This window comes from Rattus norvegicus, chromosome 4 (assembly GCF_036323735.1).
Source record: "Rattus norvegicus strain BN/NHsdMcwi chromosome 4, GRCr8, whole genome shotgun sequence".
Taxonomy (NCBI): Eukaryota; Metazoa; Chordata; class Mammalia; order Rodentia; family Muridae; genus Rattus; species Rattus norvegicus.
In genome coordinates, this window is record NC_086022.1 from 69,580,533 (window position 1) to 69,602,041 (window position 21,509).

Here is a 21,509-nt window from a genome sequence, read left to right on the forward strand (position 1 = left end):
GGGTGTGAGGGAACTTTCCTGGGCAGTAGAAGTGCTTTTCAATTATGCTAGTGGTTACACAACTGTACTTGTTTGCTAACACTTATCAAACTGTATATGTAAAAAGGCTGAATTTCGTGGTATGTAAATGGCAGCTCAGTAAACTGGTTTTAAAATGAGAGGTTTTCTTTTTATAGCTCATCAAATGAATGCTTCCTCTACTTTTTCTTCTTTAAAATTTAGATTTTGCTGTGTAGATATGAATACGGAAAAGGTGAAGCTCATTCCTCCTACTTTCTCCCTCACCCTCTGTCTTCTCAAAGATGGTGATCATGATGATGGTTGTGGTGCACTGTTCCTGAATGTGCGTTTGTCCTTTTGGACATCTCTGTGTTTCTCAAATAGGATACAAACAGCCAGGCCTCTCATTCAAAAAGTACACAGTTGGGAATTTTCTGTATACATCTTCTGCCTCTTGTTTTAATCACTTGAGATTGTGTTTTTGAGAGTCATACATCTTAACATATACATATATAATTAATCTATTTTAATTTATGTAGAGTATTCCACTATATGAATATATTATGGTTATTTAACATTTTGCACCAAGGGAATGTTTTTCTCTATTTTTTTTTTCATTATCAGAAACATCCAATGAACATTCTCCCGCAAGCTGCTTTTTAGCACATTCATAAGCTTCTCTTCAGGTGAGGCACCTGAAATGTCATCACTGTGCTCACGGACTTTCAAGTCGTCTTCTCGAATTGCATTCATTATATCCTACCACCAATGTATCTAACATTGATGTATCAAACAGTGTATCTAACATATTATCAGATTTGTTAAGCTTTGTGAGGCAATACCTGGTATGCATATTTCAGATTACAAGTAGTAATCATATGGTGGTGGTGGTGGTGGTGGTGGTGGTGGTGGTGTGTGTGTGTGTGTGTGTGTGTGTGTGTGTGTGTGTGTGTGTGTGTATCCATGTAGGGGTCAGATGTCAACCTTAGGTCATTCCTTAGGTGCTGTCTACCTTAAGATTAGGAGGTATGGTCTTGTTGGAGGAAGTGTGTCACTGGGGGTGGGCTTTAATGTTTCAAAAGTGCATGCCAGGCTTAGTCTTAGTCTTTCTCTCTCTGTCTCTCTCTCTCTCTCTCTGTCTCTGTCTCTGTCTCTCTCTCTCTCTCTCTCTCTCTCTCTCTCTCTCTCTCTCTCTCTCTCTCTCATGTGCACGAGCTTTCTGACTTTTTCTGTCCACATATTAGGGTGTAGACTCTTAGCTACTTCTCTAGCACCATGTCTATTTGAAATGTACCATGCTCCTGACATGATGATAGTGGACTAACTTCTGAAACTGTAAACAAACCCCAATTAAATACTTTCTTTAAAAAGAGTTGTTATGGTCATGGTGTCTTTTTACAGCAATAGAAACCCGAATTAAGATAAAAGTTGGTTCCAGGGACTGGGGTATTGCTGTGATAGGCCTAACCATGCTTTTATCTGGAGGAATATTTTGAGACTTGGGGTTAGAAAAGCAGTTGAACACTTTACATGGGGCTTAACAGGCTATCCTAGCAGGAACATGGAGGACAATAGTGCCAAGGGTGAGTTAAACTGTGTGGGCCTGGCTCTAGAAGATTCAGAGGAGAATACTAATATGTAGCTTAGAGACCATTCTTGTGATATTTTGCCAGACAATATAGCTGCTTTCTGCCCTTGTCTGTAAAGTCTGCCTGAAGCTAAATTGAAGAGTTATAGATTAATAGCTTTGGCGGAGGAAATTTCAAAGTAGCCTAGTATTGACTCTGTCGGGTGGTTATTAGTGTTCGTTCTTATGAAGATCTATAATGGAAAAGGAGCAAGCTGAGCAAAGAAGAATAGAAAATGTACAGTTCAAGGAGAAGAGGGACACCAGGAAGTAGAATGGAACTAAATTCTGTATTCAAGGAGATAAATAGATTAAAGAAAAGCCTGATGTTAGATGGAATAAAGGGAGTGGTGACCTCAGGGCAAGACCCCATGCAGCTAAGCTTCCAACTTGTGAAAAGGAATTGAAGAAAAGCTTAGGGTTGGATGTGGTGAAAAATACCTTTAATCCTAGCACTCTGGGCAGAGGTGGTTGGATCTCTGAGTTTGAGGCTACCCTGGTCTACAGATGCAGTTTCAGGACAGCCAAGTTTAGGCACTAAAGGAAACCACTGAAAGCAGAAAGCTGGTGAAGATGTCCTTGAGCAAGGGGGACATGTTCCAGCCCTAGCAAGCAGCAGAATTTGGCAGCTTTGGCCATGTAATTCTGGTTTTAGAATCTCCCTTCAAGACTAAGGAAGACTGCTGAGGTGTCAGGGGTGTCCCTACATGGAGGCTTAGAGAGGCCATCTCAGCACCAGGTCTGCTTTGCACACCACCATGCTTCCTGTCATGCTGATAAACCTCTGAGACTGTAAGACAGCCCCAAGTAAACATTGTCCTTTGTAAGAGTTGTGGTAGTCATGGTGTCTTTCCACAACAATAGGACCCTGAACTAAGACATTCCCTCAACTTTTGCTAACAGCTTCCCACTGCTCACTCGGAAGTCTCCCCGCTGCAGGACTCTGCACAAGCTGCTTTTGCACTACGCAGCCTAGCATTGTACTCCACAGGTCATTCTAAGACACTCACTCCAGTGTCTTCTTTCCGGCTAATCTCCCAGTTCTCTCAGATGAACGACAAAGAAACATTTCCTCTGGGAAGACTCCGCCACCTCCTTCTGATGATCTTAAACTGTTCTCTGTCTCTGTCTTGTTTCTCTCATACCTTAGCCTATGTTCTCTTGCTGTAACAGAAAGCCTGAGACTGTGCAATTTGTAAGAGTAAGAGGTTTATTCTGCTCAGTGTTATTGAGGTTGGAATATCCAGTATTAGGAGAGGGTCTTGTTCTGCCATACAACATAGAGGAAAAGCAGAAGAATGAGTGATCACTTGTGGGAAGGGCAAAGCACAGAGGCACCCCCACTTCATATTTAAATACCCTCCCTGTGGCTGATCCAGTTCTGGGAGAATTGCAAATCCCTCTTAATGATTCAGTCACCCCTTAGCGTTCCTTCCTACCACTTCTCCAGAGTGCCAAACCTAGTATGCATTTCAGTGTGAGTTTGGAGGGAACAAGCCATATTCAAGCTTAGCAGAGAGCCAGTAGTACAATAAAGGCTATGGGTCAAACAGTAAACACCTAAAGAATCTGGGTTAGAAACTTGGCTCTGCGATTTCCCTATTGCTCACTCTGGGCAATAATTGTTGATATCCTGCGCTCTAGCTTGCTTCTGGAAGGATGTAGATTGTGTACATTTGCTTGAGCCAAAGTAAAAATCTAATCAGAACTTACAGATTAATTGAAGGAATATACAAATAAGAAAATGCTTTTGAAGGTAGTCTGACTGAAAATGTATCCTGCTCTAGCTCCTTGTGTGTGTGTGTGTGTGTGTGTGTGTGTGTGTGTGTGTGCGCGCGCGCGCGTGCGCGCGTGTAGCCTCACATTGTGTGTATACCTGTGGAGCTGAGAGGCTGAAGTTGGTGTCCTCCTTGGTCATCTCCACCTTAGTTTTGAGAAAGTCTCTCACTGAACCTTGAGCTTACTGGTTCAAGTAAACTGTCTGGCCAGTGAGCTTCCAGGGATCTAATGGTCCCTGTCTTCCCAGAGCTGGGATTACAAGCGTGTACCTGGATTTTTATGTGGATTCTGTGAACTGAAACTCAGGTCTTTATGCTTGTACAGCAAGCACTTTACCAGCTCCTAGGTCCCTCTAGCTACTTCAGATTGTAGGACCATGTTTCTTATTGCTGGTCTTTAGTCATTTCTCCTAACAAGACTCCTAGGATGATTGACATACTATAGATTCTCTCCAGGCACTTGCTTCGTGGTGGCGTTTTCACCTTCCCTTTGTTAGATGCCAATACTACTGTAATGACCTCATCTCCCCTCTGTAACTCCTGGCTGTTTCTGCTCACAGGACGTCTATAAGGTCTCATCTTCATCTACACATCAACATTGTTTTAGTAAGTGTTATTATTACACACTTCCATGTATCAACTGAAGTGACTATATAATTAAAACCCCCTTTCTGTATTATACAGATGGTTTACCATTTAATTTTGAAGTATACTTAACTTGGTTGTGAAACAAAATTATTTTATGTTTTTTCTCTACTTAGCCTGTGAATATTTAGTCTGGGGATTTTGCATCTACACTGAGGTATGTGATTGGTGTATAATTTTGCTTTCTTTAAGTATAGTCACTAGATTTTAGTGTCAAAGTTATACTAACAGGCAAAAGCCTGGTTTCTGCTGTTTCCTGGAGGAATTGTAAAATTAGCATTATTACTTCTAAAGATATTTGGTAGAATTCACTGGTGTTTGAATTTATTTGTAGTTAATTTTTTTGTATAAAAGGCATTAAGTTAAAAATTCTTTAAGATCATCATTATTCTAACTGCTTTGGTAATTCTCACTGCCCATTTAAGATAATGCTTTTTTAGAAATTTCTTCATTATTATGTCAATTTTGGCAATATATATTTTCTAGAAATTTGTTGGTATTACCAAAAATTTAGTGTCTGCTTGCACAGTATGTTAAGGGTTATCAATATTTGAAGGACCAACTCCAGGCTGATATTGTAACAGGCCCTCAGACGTTAATAGGCCCCCAGACCTTAGCACAACTGATTCCACAAAAAAAGTACCATTTAGGTTGTAAAACTTGCATGTAGACAACACCACCGACCAAAGCAAAAACAAAGACCTAACCCATCAAAATCTATATTTCTGGGAAAGTCTCTAAATGTACTAGCCTTGCTTTTGGGCTTCTGTAGTTTCCCTTCTGGCTAACTGTTCTTGTTCATTGAGTTATGTCAACTCAGGATATGTGTCCTATCACCCTGAGACAGGCTTAGGGCTCCACACTGGATCCTGAACCCTGAGTGTAGTTGCTGGATGGTTAATAAAGATTTTCCATTGGCTTAAACCTATATTTGAGCAGTCCTTGCTGGCGGCTGCCCAGCAACAATATAATCTTTATAATATGTTTGCTTTCTGTTTCGTGTTTTCATTCATCCTTCTTGTCTTTTTTTCTACTCTGTTTGAACTAAGTTTTGCTGGATTTTTTTCTAATCTCCTGATGACTTGGCTTACTGGTGTTAGCTGCAAATGGATGTGGCGGTTCATCACCTTTATACTAGTGCTTTTGGAATTCTCCATATAAAATCATGTGAAAAGCGTTCCTGCCACCAGGGCCGTAAGAGGAGTGAGGTTATAAACAGCCCTTCCTCTCTGTGAAAGCTCAAGTGCCATCCGTGCTCTGTGTCCGTTTCTTTAAATGCAAACATTAAGAAGTTTGGAATCAGTGGGGCAGGTGCAACAGTTGGGGAAGAACAGGCCTGGAGCAAGAGCGAGGTCGAGATGTTGTCTGAACCCCGAGAATCTCATCTTGATACCCACAGGACTGGGTCTGCATGCTCCTGGGCACATAGCCCTGTGACCCCACCTCCACCACTGCTAAGGCAGTTAGGCAGTCTGTTGGCCAGATTACAGACATAAGCACCCCTCTCCCTAGAAGGACATGTCCAACAAGCATCTAGAGTTCCTCTTCTTGCAAATGGAGCATTCCTAGCACCTCAGCCCCAGCCAGTGATGTACACACACCTGGAAAACCCCTACCCACTACCCAAGGTTTATATAGCCCTTGTTACCCCCAAATAAAAAGAGCTGGAACACTGAAAACCATCCTGGAGAAGGCTGCTCCCTCCTCTAAGTGTGCTAAAACCACGAAGGCAGAAGCAGGACTGACCTGCAAAAATCAATGTTTATTTCCTTCTCAGTGTGTACCTTGAACAACACTCCCTCCTCTTCCTCCTCCTCCCTCTCTTCCTCCTCCTCCTCCTCCCCTCCTCCTCTTCTACCTCCTCTCCCTCCTCCTTTTCATTATCATTATTGATATGCTGAAGATTGAATTCAGGGTCTCACTCATGTTAGGCAAGTGTTCTACTATGGAGTTTACACTCCTATTCCAATGATAATATTTTTTTTTTTTGGTTCTTTTTTTGGGAGCTGGGGACCGAACCCAGGGCCTCGCGCTTCCTAGGCAAGCGCTGTACCACTGAGCTAAATCCCCAACCCCACCCAATGATAATATTTTGAAATACAAAACGAAACTCCCAGCCTCTTGGGGACCTTGTAATGAGATGTCACCTAAGGCAGATTTTCATGGTTCTTTGGTTTAATGTGATGGACAATCTCAATTGCCAACCTGGCTAAATCATCTGGGGGGGAGCTCTCTTTGGTTATGACTATGCAGGATGATGTTGATTAAGTTAACTGATGTGGGTAGATGCATTCACTGTGGGTGGTAGCCATTTCCTGGGATGAGATGTTGTATAAAAAAGGAGAAAGTAAATGGACATAAGAACTAATTGCTCTCTTCTCCCTAGCTGTAGGTGTTATGATGGAGTGCCTGGCACAAACAACCTCATGGAAGAAAGGTGTTTTTGGCTCATGGTTTTAGGAGGTCCAGTCTCTGGTCATGTGACCCCATGTACTCTGACAGAGCATCATGGCAGCACTGAGCATGTGGCAGAAGATGTTCTTCATCTCCTACTGGATACAAAGTTGAGGATGAAAGATTGGTGACTAGATATCTAATCTTCAAAGTCATATTGGCATTGACCTGCTTCCTCTAGTGTGGCCCTACCTCCTAACATGTCCAGAAGCTCCCCAAATAATGCCATCAGCTGGAGATCAAAAAAGTGGAATATTTCATATCTGAAAATTAACACAGGAAACACTGAGATTGACTGCCTAGGGTAGCCAATGGCCATTTAGAAGGACCCTTGTTTCAGGGCTGTGATGCTGTGTGTTAATCATAGGCATAGTTTTGGGGCTGACTGTCTTCTTTTCTCTGTAGCCTTTCATAGTTCCCATGGCCACAGTGAGTTTGTGGCCCTAGGATAGGCATCCTCTTTCTCTGTTGCAGAGGGGCAGCCCAACGGAACGAAATGAAAATGTGTGGAGCCAAATGAGGTATTTTTCTTTCTTACCCCAAACTATTTTTCAAAAAGCATTTTCCTTCATTAATCAAATAGTTAGGTCATGGCTACCTAAGGAGGCTATGAGGAATAATAGCATATGAGGATCCTTTGGTCTGTGTCTGCTATCTGTTGGTGTCCCTTTCAGTTGTAGGTTGAACTTGCCCTCCTAGGAGTTATTTGCACCTTCGCATCTTTGGTTTCTGTCAACAAAAAAAGCCCATGAAGTAAACTCTATTTTCAGCATTTTTTTTTCTTTTTTTTTCGGAGCCAGGGACTGAACCCAGGGCCTTGCGCTTGCTAGGCAAGTGCTTTACCACTGAGCTAAATCCCCAACCCCTATTTTCAGCATTTATTAATATTAACTTGTCTGCTTTTAGGATGTTCTCCATACATTTTAATGTTTTAAACCAAAAGTTCTCCCAAAGTTCCAGTTTCTCCACAGTTGGCTCTGGGTGGCAAAGAGTTTTTGTCCTTGGGTACACATTAAAATGTTAGAAATTCATATTTCACGGAAGCATCATGCTTTTGAACTTTCTACTGGCATCATTAGCATTCCGAGGAGTTCACACTGATAGTTCTATATTAACCCATTTTGAGTTCTTAATCGAGTCATAATAATTTGAAGAGGATATGTTCCTTTCCAATAGCACTGAGGGGAATCTTCAAGATGAGAGAAAGAGGTTTGAAAAAGAGTTTGGAAACCCCAGAGGAAATGTTAATTAGCTTCCCAAATTTGCTCGCAGTTTGCTGTCACAGTGACTAGACTGAGTCTACTGCATTGTCGCTTTCCGGTGTTTCTTTAGCTTCTGAGGCTATATGTCACCATCTTTAACAGACCATAACGTTAGTGGCTCGTATCCTCTGAATGAAATCAGGATAAATAGACACATGGTTTCTTAGTAATTACAGCAGCACCATACTTACCCCACAGGTTAGATAGTCAGGAGACTGTTATAACTAAATACAAGTGCCAGACAGCCGGGGTTGAAGCCCATCTCCACTATGCACCTCCCATGTGACTCTGGGCAATTCTTTTATGTTTTTCAGCTTTATTTTCTTTGTTTGGAACGGCAGTAATGGCAGCACCTACTTCATATGGGTGCTAGATGATTAAATACAATAAGTTGCCATTTAAGTGTTCTTTAAAATTATTTGTAACTTTTACTTACGCTTTAGTAACTTCTTATTTGAATACAGTGTATTTAGATCATATGACTACCCTCTAGCTCTTCCAGGCTCTCCTCACACACCTCCCTTCCAACTCCCCCTCCTCTTCTCATCCCACTGGGTCTAATTATTGTTTCCAATATGGGCGTGAGTGTAGGTGCCTTCCACTTGGGAAATCTACCAGGCCAACTCCTGAAGCAAAGTGACTCTTCCTACTCCAGCGCCATCAGCTCCAATAGCCCTACAGCTATGGACAGGGCCCATGAGTCCCATTTCTTTCCATGCTCTAGTGCTGATGAACCTGATCCTGTGCAGGTCTGTGCTGGCAACCGAAGGGCTGGGAGTCCTGAGTGCAATGGCCCCGCCATGCCCAGAAGATATTCTTTTGCAGCAGGGTCTCCCCACGTAGGGGCTTTACCTCTGCCCACTCTTCTGTGATATTCCCTGAGCCTTGGTGGGGAGGGGGTGTGATTCAGGGTCGAACACTCCACAGTTGCTTGTACCCCAGACTGTTGGGTCTCTGCCGTCCACTGTGTAAAGGAGCTCCTTTGACGAGGGGTCAAGTTTGCAGCAGCAGCTGCCTCACGGCAGCTATCTACAGGCAAGTGATAGACTTAGTGGCTATTTCCTCTGTTATTTTACCTTCTTTCTTTGTCATCTTTGCTTTGAATAGCAAACATATAAAGCAAATGGCATGTGGGTCCAGCTATGTGTGTCTGCAGTTCCAGTCTCTTAAGATTCAAGAGTTAGGGGGTTGGGGATTTAGCTCAGTGATAGAGCGCTTGCCTAGGAAGCGCAAGGCCCTGGGTTCGGTCCCCAGCTCTGGAAAAAAAAGAACCAAAAAAAAAAAAAAAAAAAAGATTCGAGAGTTGGAGACAAGCTTGCACAACATGGTGAGAGACCTCCCATCCCTGCAAGACTCTGAAAGATTATCTGTGTTCAAATCCTCAATCTAGTATGTTTGCCAACTTTGTGACCTTTGGTAAGTTAATTTCTCTGGGGTTCAGTTTCCTCATAAAGGAAGAACAATAGTGAATGCGTACACCCCCACCCCCCACACTCCAGAAGCATATGTCCTTATTTTGTGAGTATATATGGTAGATTATGGACATTTTTAGGTTGGATGAACTATGGATTAATTATGTACAAATAAAATAGGATTTGGGCTGGGGCGATGGCTCAGTTGGTAAGCATGGTACCCCAGTAAAAAGCCAGGTATGGTGGTTCATCCCCATAATTCCAGCACTGAGGAGGATACAGAGTCAGGAGGATCACTGGGACAGAATGTTTCTCAGAACATTGGCTTCTGCCAAGGCCCTGCGATCGGCCCCCTCATTCCCAAACAGAGGTTTGGTATCACGGCAGTGCGTGTCTAGGATCCAGCTCTCTAATATTGGAGACCCACGTTTTTGGGCTATTTCTTCTTTCTTTCCTTCCTTCCTTCCTTCCTTCTTCCTTCCTTTCTTCTTTCCTTCCTCTTTCTTTCTTCTTCTCTTTCTCTCTTTCCCTTTCTTTCTTCCTTTCTTTCTTTCTTTCTTTTTCTTTCTCTCTCTTTCTCTCTCTCTCTTTCCTTCTTCTTCCTTTCTTCTTTCCTTCCTCTGTCTGTCTGTCTGTCTGTCTGTCTGTCTGTCTGTCTGTCTGTCTGTATCGAGTGAACCCAGTACCCTACACAAGCCAGGCAAGTGCTCAGCTGTACCAACACGAATTTTGCCTTAATTATCAGAAGGCATCATTTACAGTTTTGACCACACATTACATATATTTTTGGATTGGAATGCCTGGAATTTGTTTGATTTTATTATTTCATGTATTTTTCCGAGTTTCTGTAGGAGAACCATTTGGGCTTGGGTGGGGGCTCCTTTTTTTCTCCAGAGGCAGCACAGTGACCAAGGTCTGACCAATCAGGAGCAGGCGGTTTAGGGAAGTTGAGTCGCTCTGCAAGGGAGGCATCATTGCCTGGAGATGCAGGTAGACAGTGAGAATGACGATGATGGAGAAGAGAAACAGGAAGGATCTGAACCTGATAATGTCGGTCGGGCTCCTGGACCAACTCAATCTTGAGAATCTTCCTGGGGTTTCTCTCCCCGTTTGTTCTGTTCCGTTTCCAGTCAATTGCTCTTTCCTCCCTCCTCTTCGCCCCTCCCCTCCTCTAATCACGAGCCCCTCCCCTCTCTCTGCTGGAAATTCGGCTGGCTTGATCTTCCGTGCTGGCAGCTAGAGCTTCTGTGAGTTCTCGAGTGCAATGGCCCCGTCATGTCTAGAAGAAATTGCACAACAGCCTTTTCCAACCCATGGCTCTTACCACGACACTCCCTCTGTCTTTATGTTTCCTCTCCTCTCCCCCTCAGGTCTCAAGGTATAGCACAGTCTTGAATCTGTGATCTTCTTGCCTCAGCCTCTAAGTAGCTTGGATCACAGGCATGCACCACCATGCCCAGGCTTCTGTGGATTTTTCTTTCTCTTAGTCATTTAAAAAAAGGTCACATATATAGGATATATATTTATTTAATTAACATGTAATATATAACACTATAGTATGTTATATATATACTATATATATGTTATAGGATATAAAAAGATTTTATTTTTATTTATATGTACATGTTTGTGACTATATGAATGCATGCATGTGAGTGGGCACTTGTGGAGGTCAGAAGAAGGTGACAGAGTCCCTTGATCTAGAGTTTAGATGGTGGTAAGTCACCTGATGTGACAGCTAGAAACTAAACTCAGGACCTCTGGAAGAGCAGCAAGCCATGTCCTCGGTCCCACTTTGAAAAGATTTTTTAAAAAAGGGTTTATTTGATTTTTAGTTGTTTGCACATGTGTGTCTGTGAATGGGCGTGTGCACATGGGCGTGCAAGTGCTCATGGGAGAAGGTTTTGGGTTTCCTGAAGCCGGAATTACAGGCAGTTGTGAGTTTCTGAAGTGGGTGCTGGGAACCAAACCTGCTTGCTCTACAAAAGCAATATGGCTCCTACCACCTCCCTGGCCCCTTTCTGGTAGTTTTCAGTGAGACCTTTGCGTGGCAAACTGGGTCTCTTCCACTGTCAGCAGGAAGAGTTGTACCTGATACTGCACTTGGCAGTCGGATTGCAGACCTCATATTAGCTACAGCAACTTGAGTTTCTGTTTGTTTTTTTTTTAAATTTATTTTACTTTTACAAATATTTTTGTAAAATACTGGGTAGTGGTGGTATATGCCTTTAATCCCAGCACTTGAACACCTGGAGCTCTTGGGTTTGGAGAATTTCCGGAGACCTTCATAAATCTTTAATCCTTCATTAACATCGTGTCATCTAATTTTTCCTGATGCCCCTGCGGGTGAGCATGTCCATTGCAGCACACCAAGGGCAGATAAAGCTGCGGTGGAATGTGACTGTTGGGAGTCATCAACTTCTGCTTGGGGCATGGGATTCCGAAGATGAGTGTTTCAGTAACAATCTCGATTCCTACATGAGGGGGACTTGATGGTCATTGGAAGATCAGACCAACTCTTTATTGCAAAGTCCCAGGGTGTAAGGCCGCTGTATTTCAGAATCACACTAATTTGTTATTTGCAATGCATTCTCTTCCCTAGTCATTTCAAAGTCTTTCAAAAGATTTTGTAGATAATATCCATGCTCCTACCTGAATTTAGTGTCCAAATTTATTTAGGAGACACTAAGACAGAAGGATAACATTGGAAATACTCTTTTTCTTTGTTTTGGTTTTGAGCAAACAAACAAACTGATTCTTCCCTGAGGCCCCTGGTTTATCCACCTTTATTGTTTAGATTTCTTGGCTACTCACTGATGTAGGAAAGCACACTTTAACTTGATATTTCAAATGATCATTTGTATTTAAAATATTTTCCACCTCAAAGTTTATATGCCTCCTCTGACTATTCACCTTATTAAGTAAACTATGGGACTGAATACATACGTTTTACTCACAATTTCCTTAAGAAGCCAAGGAGAGAGCCGAAGTTAGATTACTCTGCTCAGTTAGAGGCTGCCTGGGAAGTGGTAGTTGGTAATGGGTTGGTTATGTTGCTCGTCCCGAGTGTTCCCCTCTCTGCAGTGTGAGTGCTGTTGTTTGACTACGGTTTCAAGGGTCCAGAAGTCTGGTTCCAGTGTGACCAGGTAAGAGGTGATGGGTCTGTGACTGGGAGGGTAGAGAAAGGAAATTAGGTCATTTGGAGCATCTCTCTCAGAAGGGGTACGTGCCTGTCTGAAGGAGTGAGTTCTTTCTTGCCACAGTGAATTGTTCTAGAAACAACAACACTGGGTCTTCTCCTTACTCAGGCTTCCTGACAGTGCAAACTGTCTCAATGTGATTCCACTCTAGCACATTGTGCTGTGGCTGAAGGGGCATCACTAGGGGCTGAGCAGGCAGCGATACGTAAGCTTTGGATTTTCATCCTAGGCTAAACGGTGAGCTTTTACAATCCCATTGCCCATTGTGTTGAAGCTCTTTCTTTCTTTTTTTTTTTTATTAACTTGAGTATTTCTTATATACATTTCAAGTGTTATTCCCTTTCCCGGTTTCCGGGCAAACATCCCCCTCCCCCCTCCCCTTCCTTGTGGGTGTTCCCCTCCCCATCCTCCCCCCATTGCCACCCTCCCCGCAACAATCTAGTTCACTGGGGGTTCAGTCTTAGCAGGACCCAGGGCTTCCCCTTCCACTGGTGCTCTTACTAGGATATTCATTGCTACCTATGAGGTCAGAGTCCAGGGCCAGTCCATGTATAGTCTTTAGGTAGTGGCTTAGTCCCTGGAAGCTCTGGTTACTTGGCATTGTTGTACATATGGGGTCTCGAGCCCCTTCAAGCTCTTCCAGTTCTTTCTCTGATTCCGTTGAAGCTCTTTCTTGCTGTATGCCTTGAGGTGTCTCTATATGGGAGGGCATAGTATTCCTACCTCAATTTTCTACTTGGATCTGTGACTTGCTAGAGCTAATGGAAGGCTCAGATGCCAACCCAAGCCGAATCAAGCCATCCTTCAAACACCCTTGCCGTCAATCACTCTGAATCGGGGATTTAATCTGGCACTTAGCGTGTTGCGATGGCAAAAGATGACCTACCTAGGCTGGTTTTGTGGTTCAGAAGCCAAACCTCGTGACTTTCTCTAGCTCTTCAAATGATTCTGTAAGCTATTGATATTTAATAAATCCCTCTTCTGCTTAAATTAAAGAAAATTCTATTGTTTCTTTTTCAGCAAAGACATACAGTCTCTACAACGTATACATGTTTCCAAAGGCATTTAAAGATGGATGTTTTATGTGCTTTCTGTGGAAATGATAGGCATGTCTGAGGTTATTTGTGGTATGTATAACGCTTAATGGACTTTTCTCCCAGCAGTGAGAGAAGAAAGATTAAAAGAAAGTGAGGATGTAGCCCTTTAGTAAAGTGTTTGCTCAGCACTTGCAAGGTTTGCGTTCTCATTCTCAGCACCAGAAAGAAGAGCGCCAGGAAGAGAAATGGAAAGCAGAGGAGGAGGAGGAAGAGGGAAAAAAGGAAGAGGAAGATTAAGAAGATATTTCACTGAGTGTGGTGGTTTGAATGAGAACTGTCCTCTAAACCTGAGTGTTTGTACTCTCTGTCCCTAGTTGGGGGTATTGCTTGGAGGAGTTATGGGGAGGTCTAGCTTTGTTGGAGGAAGTGTGTCACTGGGGTGTGGGCTTTGAGGGTTTAAAATACTCCCCCCTAGTTCTAGTTCACTCTATCTGCATTGTGCATGCAGTTGAGGGGATCTACCAGCTTCCTGCTCTAGTGGCTGCTTGTCTGTAGAGAGAATCTTTTATAAGCATCTCCTGTCAATAAAAAAGCCTATGGCCAATGAGCTGAGGCAGGAACTAGGAGGTGGGACACTGACAGGAAGAGAAAGGATTCTGGGAAATAGTGAGAGACTAAAGGGAGATTCAAGAGAGCCACTTGGGAGACATGAGGAAGATGTGAAGGGAGAAGCAGGCCAGGACTGAAGGACAGGTAACTAAACGTGGAAGACACAGAGCAGATGGAATGGGTAAATAAGTTATGAGCCAGTCAGGGAGCAAGTCAAAGCTTGTGGCCAAATAATTAGTCCCAGAGTCGGCATTCTGCGAGCAGGGGCAGGCAAGAGAAAAACCAAATTTATTTATTTACTTTTACACCTGTCTGCTGCCATGATAGACTCTAACTCTTCTGGAATAATAAGCCAAAATAAAAATCTTTACATAAGTCACTTTGGCCATGGTGTTTTCTTATAGCAACAGAAAAAGCAACTGATACACTGAGGATAGGTGACAGTTTGGTAAAGCAAGAACTCTCACATATTCTGTGGGAATAGAAGGCATATAAACCATGCCTGGCTTATATTAGCATAGTTTTTAATGTTTTGTAAACCATTTTTAACTTTTAGTTACATAAACAAGATTTATTCACAGAAGCATCAGATGTATGTAAAGATATGGTAAAATGATGTTTATAATAACAAACGTGTATAGAAAATTATTTGTAAAATATTTCTGAAGAAAATTTGGAACGAGGTACCTACCATCAGATAGAAACCTCATCGAATGTTATATCTAGTATATCTGTGGCTGGGCTTTGCAACCTAGCAAATAAATGTTAGACCTTTGTGGTGGTGGAAAGATACCGCACGTTCGCAGCTCAAGGAAGGCAGGACACATTTTAGCTCTAGCTTAAGAAATTACAGTCCATCCTGGCGTGAAGCAGGGAGAGCTGTGAGCTTTCCAAAACAGTATCTTAGAAGGAGCGAGAGTGAGTGCGAGAGCGAGAGTGAGTGTCAGTGAGATCTCTCCTTACTGTCTTCATTTCTTTCATGCCACCATCATATAGGATGTTGCCTTCTCATTCAGGGTGAGCCTTCTCCCTATTAGTTAATTTTCTCTGGAAATGCCCTTACAGATACTCCCAGAGGTAAGCTTTACAAATCCCAGGTGCGTCTCCGTCCAATCAAGTTAGTGAAGTTAATCATCACACCTTGACATGCAAGCATGGCCCCTTAAACCCTAACATCCCACCACCCTCCTCAAGCCCCCTAACTCTTAGCCAGTTCATAACTTAAAACGACTTCAGTCTGCCTCCAAAAGTTCTTAGTCTTAACAGTTCAAAATTACTAAAAAGCACGCATTTAAAGGCCCGACCCGGAAGACAAATCTTTAGCCGAGATCCCATGTAAAATCAAGAGATTCACATACTTCAGATATATAGTGGCTCAGAGCAAAGATACTGTCATTCCAAATGGGACCATGGGAGGGATAGGACCATGGAAAGGCCAAATTCCATAAAGGAATGTTAAATTTTGTAGCTTCTTGTATCGCATCTGGAGTACACAGAAGCCCAACGTGAGAGCACAGTCCTTGTCTCCACAGCTTTACCGTTTGCAGATAACGTGACCTTCCTCTTCCGCTACCTCTACTTGTTGTCTGCTTATTTCTTTGGCTGATGCTCCATGTTTTTGGCATCTCTAACATCTTCTGGGGTCTTCAGTGCATTTTCAGGTTCACTCTCACAGTTTTTTTTTTTTTTTTTTTTTTTTTAAAGATTTATTCATTTATTATATATAAGTACACTGTAGCTGTCTTCAGATACACCAGAAGAGGGCATCGGATCTCTTTACAGATGGTTGTGAGCCACCATGTGGTTGCTGGGAATTGAACTCAGGACCTCTGGAAGAGCAGTCGGGTGCTCTTAACCGCTGAGCCATCTCTCCAGCCCCATAAGTATTGTCATCGTTCAGTCTTTTTTTTTTTTTTTTTTTTTTTTTCTTTTTTTTTTTTTTTTTTCGGAGCTGGGGACCGAACCCAGGGCCTTGCGCTTGCTAGGCAAGCGCTCTACCACTGAGCTAAATCCCCAACCCCCCACTCTCACAGTTTTATTTACTACCCTTTCAAGTGCTACCTTCGCAGGTCCCGACTCTCACTGCTTGCTCCAGGAGGCCTTCCTCTGAAGTCTGAACAGAGGCCTCCAAGACCCTTAACTCTTTTTTTTTCTTTTCTTTTTTCTTTTTTTTTCATAGCTGGGGACCGAACTCAGGGCCTTGCGCTTGCTGGGCAAGCGCTCTACCACTGAGCTAAATCCCCAACCCCGACCCTTAACTCTTGTATTCCTCATGGCTGCAGAAGCAGAGTCATAATATCAATGTCAAGGTCTGCTACTAGCTTCCTTCAGTAGTGGCTGAGTATCTGTAGATCACCACTGCGGTGGTCTTGGCATTACTGAGTGGTTAAAAGCAGAAAACTCCTAGGCAGCCCCGTGTAAGCTGGGTATTCCAGAGAGGTGTTTTTGTTTTGTTTTGTTGTTTTTTGTTTTGAGATAGGGTCTATTTGTCATCTTTCACACCTTGTACCCTGACCTTCACCCTGATATAAGACGTTCTGCCAGGTAACTTTGAAATGTTCTGACAAGTTCCTACATAACCCAAATCCCTTGAAAACGCCATAGCCTTTCCGTTTTGGTGCTAATATAAACTCCATCTTCTCCTATGTTTAGTGCTACTTTCTTGAAGCCCACTTTAGGGAGACAACCCTGCCAAACAAAAATAAAGCCTGCATAATTTGACCGAAGAATTTACTCTCATTCAGTGGTATATCAATATGAAGCTGAAACTGTCCTTTCACGTTCTGTAAAGAATTGAGTTGGATTGCATTGACTCTGTAGATCGGTTTTTGGCAGGATGGACATTTTCACTATATTAATCTTACTGATCCACTAGTGTGGGAGATCTTTTGGTCTTCTTTTATTTTCATTTTTGGTTTTTTTTTTTTTTTTTTTTTTTGGTTCTTTTTTTCGGAGCTGGGGACCGAACCCAGGGCCTTGCGTTTCCTGGGCAAGCGCTCTACCACTGGGCTAAATCCCCAACCCCTATTTTCATTTTTTTGGTTCTTTTTTTTTTTTTTTCCGGAGCTGGGGACTGAACCCAGGGCCTTGCACTTCCTAGGCAAGCACTCTACCACTGAGCTAAATCCCCAACTATTTTCATTTTTTTAATCATATGCTTTTCACTTTCTTGGTTAGAGTTATTGTAAGATATTTTGTTTGTTTTTTTTTTGTTGTTGTTGTTTTTTGTTTTTTGTTTTTTTGTTTTTTTTTTTTTTTTGAGGCTATTATGAAAGGTGTAGCTTCCTTGCCTTTTTTCTCAGTTTATTTGCCATTTATATATGGGGAGGCCTACTCATTTTTCAGTATTAACTTTTTTTTATCCTGCTACATTGCTGAAAGTGTTTGTCAGCTGTAGGACTTTTTCCAGTGGAGTTTTTATATGATCATATCTGCAACTAACAATATTTTGGCTTTTTCCTTTCCTATTTGCATCCCCTTGATCTCCCCTCAGTTGTCTTATTTTTCTAGCTAGAATTTCATGTATTGCATTGGATAGGTAGAGTGGATATCTTGTTATGTTCTTCATTTTAGTGGAATTGCTCTGAGTTTCTCTTGATTTAAGTTGCTGTTGGCTATGTGTGTGCGGTAAACTGCCTTTATTATGTTGAGGTATGTTCCTTGCATCTCTAGTCCCTCCTGGATTTTTAATCATGAAAGAGTACTGGAATTTGTCAGAGGCCTTTTTCTGCATCTAATGAGATGATCATGTAGTGTTTTTTTTTTTTTTTTTTTTTTTTTTTTTTAAAGACAGGGTTTCCCTGTGTAGCTTGGCTATCCTGGAACTTGCTCTGTAGATCAGAATGGCTTCTAACTTACAGAGATCCACCTGCCTCAGTGCAGGATTAAAGGCTTGCACCACCATCTCTTGGCTCATCATGTAATTTTTGTCTTTCAGTTTATTTATATGGTGAATTACATTTATCAGTTTATGTGTGTTGAATCAGCCTAACATTTCTTTTTTTTTTTTTTTTTTATTAACTTGAGTATTTCTTATATACATTTCGAGTGTTATTCCCTTTCCCGGTTTCCGGGCAAACATCCCCCTCCCCCCCTCCCCTTCCTTATGGGTGTTCCCCTCCCAACCCTCCCCCCCATTGCTGCCCTCCCCCCATAGACTAGTTCACTGGGGGTTCAGTCTTAGCAGGACCCAGGGCTTCCCCTTCCACTGGTGCTCTTACTAGGATATTCATTGCTACCTATGGGGTCAGAGTCCAGGGTCAGTCCATGTATAGTCTTTAGGTAGTGGCTTAGTCCCTGGAAGCTCTGGTTGCTTGGCATTGTTGTACTTTTGGGGTCTCGAGCCCCTTCAAGCTCTTCCAGTTCTTTCTCTGATTCCTTCAATAGGGGACCTATTCTTAGTTCAGTGGTTTGCTGCTGGCATTCGCCTCTGTATTTGCTGTATTCTGGCTGTGTCTCTCAGGAGCGATCTACATCCGCTCCTGTCGGTCTGCACTTCTTTGCTTCATCCATCTTGTCTAATTGGGTGGCTGTATATGTATGGGCCACATGTGGGGCAGGCTCTGAATGGGTGTTCCTTCAGTCTCTGTTTTAATCTTTGCCTCTCCCTTCCCTGCCAAGGGTATTCATTTCCTCATTTAAAGAAGGAGTGAAGCATTCACATTTTGATCATCCGTCTTGAGTTTCGTTTGTTCTAGGGATCTAGGGTAATTCAAGCATTTGGGCTAATAGCCACTTATCAATGAGTGCATACCATGTATGTTTTTCTGTGATTGGGTTAGCTCACTCAGGATGATATTTTCCAGTTCCAACCATTTGCCTACGAATTTCATAAACTCGTTGTTTTTGATAGCTGAGTAATATTCCATTGTGTAGATGTACCACATTTTCTGTATCCATTCCTCTGTTGAAGGGCATCTGGGTTCTTTCCAGCTTCTGGCTATTATAAATAAGGCTGCGATGAACATAGTGGAGCACGTGTCTCTTTTATATGTTGACAGCCTAACATTTCTAACTGATTATGGTGGGTGATCTTTTTGATGTGTTCTTGGTTTTGGTTTGTAAGTTTTTTAATTGAGAATTTTTGTATCTACGTTTATAGGGGAAATTGGTTTGTAATTGTCTTCTTTGTTAGTTCTTTATGTGGTTTAGGTATCATGGTAACTGTGGCACTGTAAAAAGAATCTGACAATCTTCTTTTTGTTTCTATTTTGTAGAATAATTTGAGAAGTATTGGCATTAATTCTTCTTTGAAGATCTGGTAAAATTCTGCTCTAAAACCATCTGGCCCTGGGTTTTTTATGCTTGGGAGACTTTTAGTTACTGCTGCTATTTCACTAAGGGATATAGGTTATTTGATCTTGATTTAACTTTAGTAGGTGGTATATATCAAGAAAATTATGCATTTCTACTAGAGTTTTCAATTTGGTGGTATGTAACTTTTTAAAGTATGTCCCTTTGATTCTTTGGTTTCCCTAGGTGTCTGTAGTGATGCCCCCATCTTCATCTCTAATTTTTTTAATTTGGAACTTCTCTGTCTACTTTTTAGTTAATTTCGCTAGGGGTTTGTCAATCTTACTGATTTTCTCAAATAACCAACTCTTTGGTTTTTTTTCTTCCTATTTTATTGATTTCACTCTTAGTTTGATTATTTCTTGCCATCAACTTCTTTTGGACCTTCTTTCTCCTTTTTTGTTCTAGAGTTTTTAGGTGTGCCATGAAGTTACTAATATGAAATCTCTCCAATTTTTCAATGGACTTAATTGTGTTCCATAAGTTTGGATATCTTTTGTTGTCATTTTCATTTAATTCCAAAAAATTTTAATATCTTTTTTGATCCAATTTTTTATTTAGTAATGTGTTTTTTAGTTTCCATGAGTTGTGAACTTTCTGTTGTTTCTGTTGATATCTAGCTTTAATCCACAGTGGACAGATAGAATATTATCTCAATTTTCTCGAGTCTGTTTACACTTTTGTTGTGTCTAAGTATGTGGTCAATTTTGGAGAAAGTTCCATGAGGTGTTAAGAAGAAGGTATATGCTTTTGTGTTTGGGTGAAATGTTCTGTAAATATGTTAGGTTCATTTGGCTTATGATGTTATTTATCTCCTGTATCTCTATGTTTAGTTTTTGTCTGAATGACCTGTCTATTGGTGGGTATTGAAGTCTCTCACTAGCACTGTGTGAAGGTCAGTATATGATTTTTGGCTATATAGTGTTTCTTTTATAAACCTTGGTGCCCTTATGTTTAGTAACCAGATGTTTGGCATTGCAATATCCTCTTGGTGGATTTTTCCTTCGATGAGTATGCAATGTCCTTCTCTATCTCTTCTGATTGGTTTTGATTAAAACTAATCAAATCAAATTAAAGTATGTCCCTTTGATTCTTTGGATTTCCTCCGTGTTGGATATTAAGATGATTACACTGTCTTGGTTCTATTGGTCCTGGTTCTACTCACTTCAAAACCCTTTTCCATTCTCTCACCCTGAGATGATGCTCATCCTTGATATTTTTGGATGCAACAGAAAAACAGATGCTGTTTTTTGTATCAATCTATTGGCCTATTGGTCATTTTTTTTTTTCTTTTTGAAATTGAGACCATTGATGTTGAGACTTACCAATGAGAGGTGTTTGTTAATTCCTGTTATTTTGTTTTTGTGGTTGTGAGCCCTGACCCCCCTCGGTCTGGTCTGGTATTATTTATTCCTTGTGTTTTCTTGGGTGTGTGGTTAGCCTCTTTAGGTTCAAATTTCCCTTCTATTGCCTTCTATAGAGCTGGATTCATAGATAGACACTGCTTAAATTTGGTTTTATTGTGGAATATAATCTCTTAATCCATCTATTTTGATTGAAAGTTTTGCTGGGTATAGTAGTCTGAGGTGACATCCATGGTCTCTTAGAGGTTGTAGAACATCTATCTAGGCCCTTTGGCTTTTAGAATCTCTATCGAGAAGTAAGTTGTTATTCTAATATTTAATATACTATTATTATATGATACTTTGTCACTTTCCCTTGCAGCTTTTTAATTTTTTTTCTTTTCTTTTTTTCGGAGCTGGGGACCGAACCCAGGACCTTGCGCTTGCTAGGCAAGCGCTCTACCACTGAGCTAAATCCCCAACCCCTCCCTTGCAGCTTTTAATATTGTTTGTTTTATATGTTTAGTGTTTTGATTATTATGTTTCATGGGGAATTCTTTTGGTCCAGTCTATTTGGTGTTCTGTATACTTCTTGTATTTTTATAGGTCCCCTTTCTTTAGATTTGGGAAATATACTTCTAATGATTTTGTTGAAAATATTTTTTGTGCCTTTGACCTGGGTTTCTTCTGAAAAGAAAATTATACGAATTTAAGGTTTAAAAATATAAAATTAAAAGAGTAAGCCCCAAAAGCCACAAACTCAGGAGTAGCAGGCCATAAAGATAAAGAAAAGAAATACAAGAGAACTACTTTGCTTATCACCCGGTGTGAGTAACTGTTCTTTGTTCTG

General features: G+C 41.5%; 1 long non-coding RNA gene across 1 annotated transcript; it reads left to right on the plus strand.

Annotated features, from left to right (window-relative positions):
* Nucleotides 1–976: 976 nt before the first annotated feature.
* LOC120102257 (uncharacterized) lies at nt 977–8,905 on the plus strand. Its single transcript, XR_005503526.2, has 2 exons — nt 977–4,207; nt 6,437–8,905. It is a non-coding gene; the product is annotated as an uncharacterized LOC120102257 (long non-coding RNA).
* The last annotated feature ends 12,604 nt before the right edge of the window (nt 8,906–21,509 follow it).